Source organism: Carassius gibelio, chromosome B22 (genome assembly GCF_023724105.1).
Source record: "Carassius gibelio isolate Cgi1373 ecotype wild population from Czech Republic chromosome B22, carGib1.2-hapl.c, whole genome shotgun sequence".
In the NCBI taxonomy this organism is placed as follows: Eukaryota; Metazoa; Chordata; class Actinopteri; order Cypriniformes; family Cyprinidae; genus Carassius; species Carassius gibelio.
In genome coordinates this window covers 33,998,149-34,003,820 of record NC_068417.1, presented here as the reverse complement: position 1 = coordinate 34,003,820, position 5,672 = coordinate 33,998,149, and the positions used below count along the sequence as shown (strand labels likewise).

Sequence of the window (5,672 nt, the reverse complement as noted above, 5' to 3'; positions counted from 1 at the left end):
TAATTAATATGTTTTATTTTTGTATCATTGAGATACTATTAAAGTTTTTAGTTATTTCTATATTTTCTGATTTATTTTAATAAAAATGAGAAATGTTCTTTGGTAACTATAGCTGAAATGAAATGTTTCATGCAAAATCAAGTTAAAATAAAATGAGTTTATGTTTAATACTTTATCTTTTTATTTCAGTCAGAAGAATTAAAGTTTATTACAGATAACAAAAGTGTTACATTTATAGGTTTTGTTTTAGTATCAAACAAGGCATTATTGCACTTTACATGGTTAATTGAGACTTTTCTTGAAAATGGTATAAAACTTCAATAAGAAAAATGCACTTCTGAAAACTTGTCACATAAACTAGATTTTAAAAGGTAACTACTATTTATATATTTTACGGATTCATTTTTATGTTTTTTTTTTGTTGTTTTTTTTTTGTAATTGTTAATTTTTATATGTCTTTGGTTTTTATTCATGTTTAATTTATAGAAATATTCAAGTAATATAAATGTGTCCTTGGAAACTAGCTGAAGTTTAGTTTATTTATTTTTACTTTACTTTTATTTTATTTTTATTTCAATCAGAAACATTTGTTATTTATTTTAAACACACTTGTTCAATTTACGGTTTTAGTTTTAGTTAACTTTTAGTTTTATAACTTTTTATTTGATGGTTGTGCTGCATTACATTTTTAGAGTCATTAAAGGGCCAATTCATCCAAATAAATAAATAAATAAATAAACCCTGCCATCACATACTAACCCTCAAGTTGTTCCCAACCTGTAAAACACAGAAGATGATATTCTGAAGAATTTTGGTAACCAAAATGTTGAACGTTGTCACGCTGGAATGTGACAACGGTTTGGGTTTCTCTCACCATGTGCTCTCTGTGACCTAGTTTTTCCCTCATGGTTCATTATGTTATGTGATTCAGGTGTGTCATTCCCCAGTGTATTAGTACCCCAGTCTCTGCATTCTGTCTTTGTTGGGTCTTAAACGTTGTGTACGTGTGTGAACAGCCATTCCCTGTGTATTATGCAGTGTGTTGGATTCTATTAAAGACAGTTCCTTTGATCCTCATTTCACATACAGTCAAGTATGGTGAACCATACTCAGAATTCGTGCTCTGCATTCAACCCATTAAAAGTGCACACACACTGTGAACACACACCCGGAGCAGTGGGAAGCCATTTATGCTGTGGTGCCCGGGGAGCAGTTGGGGGTTTTGCCGGCCCAAGACTTGAACCCACAACCCTAGGGTTAGGAGTCAAACTCTCTAACCACTAAGCCACAACTTCCCCTCATACTACACAACCCAAGGTGGTGCATCGTCATTAGCAAAAACAGTGCTGGGATTCTAATCCAGGAAGTCCTATTTACTACACAGGCGTTTTAAACAACTAAGCCACGGCGACCAACCTGCAGTGGGGTTCTCTTTTACAGAAAACCTTCTAGACAATAACTAAAAGAGAAAATATCCGGGTCCAGCCCACCATCACCTCACTGTGCGGAGCCATAGCCCTAGCCCACCGCGACCAACGAGCCATCGCCACGAAGCATCGCCCGACCTTCAAGTGATGTCATACCAGGTGTAAGAACCGGCTACAGCACTTGCTACGAGGGAGAAGGCTGTGGACAGCCAGAGCGAAGAGAGAATCTCCGCCCACTGTTCCATGGCTGAGGGTGAGCTTACTATGGATCTGGGCCTGTGGGACTTTGAATGGGAGTTCAAGAGGGATATATATGCCGACCTGCCCACTCTCCTCCCGCCTTCGTCTGAACTCCTTCGTCAGTCTTGTTTAGGCCATTTGTGAACTTTCTGTCTGCCTCGAACTGTCTGCCAGCCCTATTGTTCCCCTTTCTGAAGCACTCTGGTCGCTAGGAGTCACAATTTGGTGTGTGAGGGCAAAGCACACAAGCCCTTCGGGTCCACCTTGGTCAGTTTTTGACCATACGTCACTCTTCCACCACCATGGCTCCTCACTCCATCGGCTCCACCGTGGTTCGTCTTTACGGCCCAGCTCTCAACTGGCTCCACCTGCTCCATGTCCCTCCTGTCTCCTCCCTCCGTCTGGCCCACCCTGGCTTTTCCTGTCCCTACCCTCCATCAGGTCTGACTGGATGCTGTTTGCTGTCCTGGCGTAGATGCGCCTTCTCAGATGGGGGCAAACGGTCACACCCCTGAATGCCCCAATGGCATCCATTGACACCCACAATATATTTTTTTTTCCATGCTATGGAAGTCAATGGCTACCATCGACTGTTCTTCAAAATATCTTCTTTTGAAGAAAGAAACTCATACAGGTTTGAAACATGAGTGTGAGTATAACTGTCATTTTTAAATGTAATCTTTACCTGAAAATAGTATAAAGCTTTTCTAAATCATATTAAACTTCAATACAGACTACAAACTACACTTTCAAAGGTTTGTTCTTTATCGTGGACACTAGCTCGTAAATCGATATGTACTGTTCACATGCTGCCAGACTGCAGATTGTTGGCTGCATCTATCCATCTCTGACGCTCACGATTGCTGGCCAGGCTGGATGACCTTGTGAAAGGTGGTGGCACTTCAAAGACCCCAGCTGTCAATGTTGGCTCCTGCATTGTCCAGGCCTCCATGCCCTTTAAAAAGACTCCAGCGTGCGAATGTTGAAAGCAACGAGCCTCGATGTGAGTGCACAGCAGAAAATGAAGGCCAGTTATCACCCCGAGCTGACATAAGGCCACTTATGGTCTTTTTTATGGTCGACGGATCCAGTTTTAAAGATAAAATCACTGCGGTGCTGGAAAAAATCCACAGTTCAGTCTTTTATATATTAGCTTAGCCATGTTCAATGACTCTGTTAGAGAATACAACACTGTTACTGCCTCCAAAGTTTCTGCCTATTTTTTTTGCAAACTTTCAGAAACAAAAAAATCTGGCGGGGTTTGAGAAATTGCTTGTTATTTACTTTAATAACTCGAGCTTTGCACAGAAATCTCAGGCACAACTCACCATGAGCTTTGCCTCTAGGCGGCTTCAGAAACTCCAGAGGAAATCCTTTATTATTTCTGAGAAGTCAGTTTGTGCCTCGACTTTAAACACCTCAGCTTTGTTTTGGTGGCCCTGCATGATATGTTAGGAATATTAAAGGCAAAAAATGTGCTGACATGTCCACAAGAAAAAAAAAGTCTGGAGTGATTGGCTTGAATCTGCAGTGTGGAGGAAGCTGATGAAGCAGCTGAAGAGCTCTTAGAGGTTGAGTAGAGATGAAATTGACAGGTGAACGCATCGAAGGGTTAGTCTACATAATAAACATTTAATCAGTTTTGCGGGCTAACAAGCATGTAGTTTGCTGGAAAATATTAACATTTTGGATTTGAATGTATCTTTTAAGCAAAAAAAAATATTCTCGTTTTAGTCCCGGTACTCGTGAGTTCATCCCATTTATATCTGGGATATATATATAGCATATTTCTCAGAGAAACAGAATATCCAATCATTAAAAATGAAGGAATAAATTAGTTAAATGAATTAATGAATAAATTAATTAATAAATAACATACATAAATACAGCCAAAAGTGTGTGTGTGTGTGTGTGTGTGTGTGTGTGTATGGGGGGGGGGGGGGTTATTAATCAGAATTGATTGGATGGTGAAATAGTGAGTGTTTTTATGAGTGAGTCAGCAGTGAAGACTTTTATACTGTAAAATAAACAGTGATGGTGAAGTGAAGCATTCTGAACCAGCGAAGCTTTCAACACATTTGTACTGGAAAAAGATTAATTATTCGAAGCTTTCAAAATGGTTCATGCTGTGGCTTTCTAGTGATCATAGAAAAAAATAAATAATACCTTCCAAAGTGCTTTGCTCCTGTCAAAGTCTTTTCACAGGACAACGGGGGACTACCTGGAAGACACACCTGGGACCAATGGAGATTAAACATGGGGAACACCTGAGATGAAATGATGAAACAATTTGAGGAGCAAAACACAGACAAAACATGGAGCAGAGTCTGTTATTACTCCACCCTCCTGGAAGGCACATCCTCGCGCCACACAACATTCAACGGAGAGTGGGGGTGGTCACTCTGGAGTTTCCTCAGGACAGACACGGGACAGAGGGCCTCAAGAGAGATAGCGGTTTGGGGCACCATAATGGATCAGGAGACTTGGGGGCCAAGGTGGATCAGGATACCCAGAAGGCCATGGCGGATCCTCTGTTGTCTTGGCTGGCTCGGCCACAGGTATATGCCCCCCACCACAAAAAAAAAAAATAAAAAAAATCTTCTTGGGGAAGCTCTGGGGCTGGAGCTGACACTGGAGCGAGTTCTGTGGCTGGAGCCAACATTGGAGCGAGCTCTGGGACAAGAGAGCTTCCCTGGGTTAAACGGAGAATCAGGAGCCCTCCCTGGGCTTAACTTAGGGTCAGGAGTCCTCCCTGGGCTAAACTGGGAACAGGAGCCCTCAGTGGGCTTAAAGAGAAGACAGGATCAGGATCCCTCCTTGGGCTTAATGGGGAAATGGGAGCCCATCCTGGGCTTACCTCAAGAATGGGAGCCCATCCTGGGCTATACTGGGAATCGAGAGCTCTCCCTGGGCTTAATGGGGAAACAGAAGCCCTTCCTGTGCTTAACTGGGAAACAGGAGCCCTCCCTGGGCTTAACTCAGGAACAGGAGCTCCCTGTGGGCTTAACTCGGGATCGGGAGCCCTTTCTGGGCTTTGCTCTGTGGCTGGGCCGACGCTGGAGTAAATTCTTGGGCCTGGGCCGACACCCTTCTCCTCACCTCTAGTTTCCTCTTATGGATCGGGGGAAAAGGCGTGGTCTGGCCTAATACTGGTGTAAACTCTGGGGCCCGGGCCGCCAGTGGAGCGAACTATGGAAGGCGCTTACAAAGAGCGGGCACTGGTGGGCACTATGGAAGGTGCTTATGAGGAGCAGGCACTGGAGGGCACACCCTCATATTCCTTGACTGCTCCCAATCTAAACCTTGGTGGGTTATCATCACGTGTTAAACAATATATAACAAATTTGGGTGTGGTATTTGATGAACATCCGAAGTTTGATAAATTCCATGGTCAAATCATCCTTTTTCAGTTGCGGCTCCTGTCTTAAGCAAATACTTTTTTCTTTCTTTTAAAAACTTTGAGAAAGTGATTCATGCTTTTATAACCTCTAGATTAGATTACTGTAACTCACTGTATGCTGGGATTAGTCAAACATCTCGATTACAATTGGTTCAGAATGTGGCAGCTAGACTTTTGACAGGGATTCATAAACTGGATTATTTTACCCCATTTCTACAGTCTTACACTGGCTGCCTGTTCGTTACAGAGTAGATTTAAAAATTTAGCTAATTGTCTATAAGTCACTACATGGTATGGCTCTTGATTGAGCACAAATAACTAGATCTCTCCGGTCCTCTAACCAGGAACTTGTTTATTCCCAAGACAAGGTGGAAGTGCAGGGGTGATCACACTCTTGCTTCAAATGCACCAAGACTCTGGAATGATCTGCCCATTTTTATTACAATGGCTTCCTCTGTGGCCATTTTTAAGTCTAAATTAAAAGCCTATCTGTTTGATGAGGCTTTTAATTCTGGCTGAAGCACTCTTTTTATCCTTGTTCTATATATTTTACATATTGCTGCATGTTGTGAATGTTGTTTTTTTTTCTCCTTGTTCTTGGTTTT

At 42.1% G+C, this 5,672-nt stretch overlaps 1 non-coding gene across 1 annotated transcript; it reads right to left on the bottom strand.

Annotated features, from left to right (window-relative positions):
- Positions 1-1,422: 1,422 nt before the first annotated feature.
- On the bottom strand, positions 1,423-1,477 carry LOC128008596 (U7 small nuclear RNA). Its single transcript, XR_008180330.1, has one exon. It is a non-coding gene; the product is annotated as a U7 small nuclear RNA (small nuclear RNA).
- Positions 1,478-5,672: the final 4,195 nt, after the last annotated feature.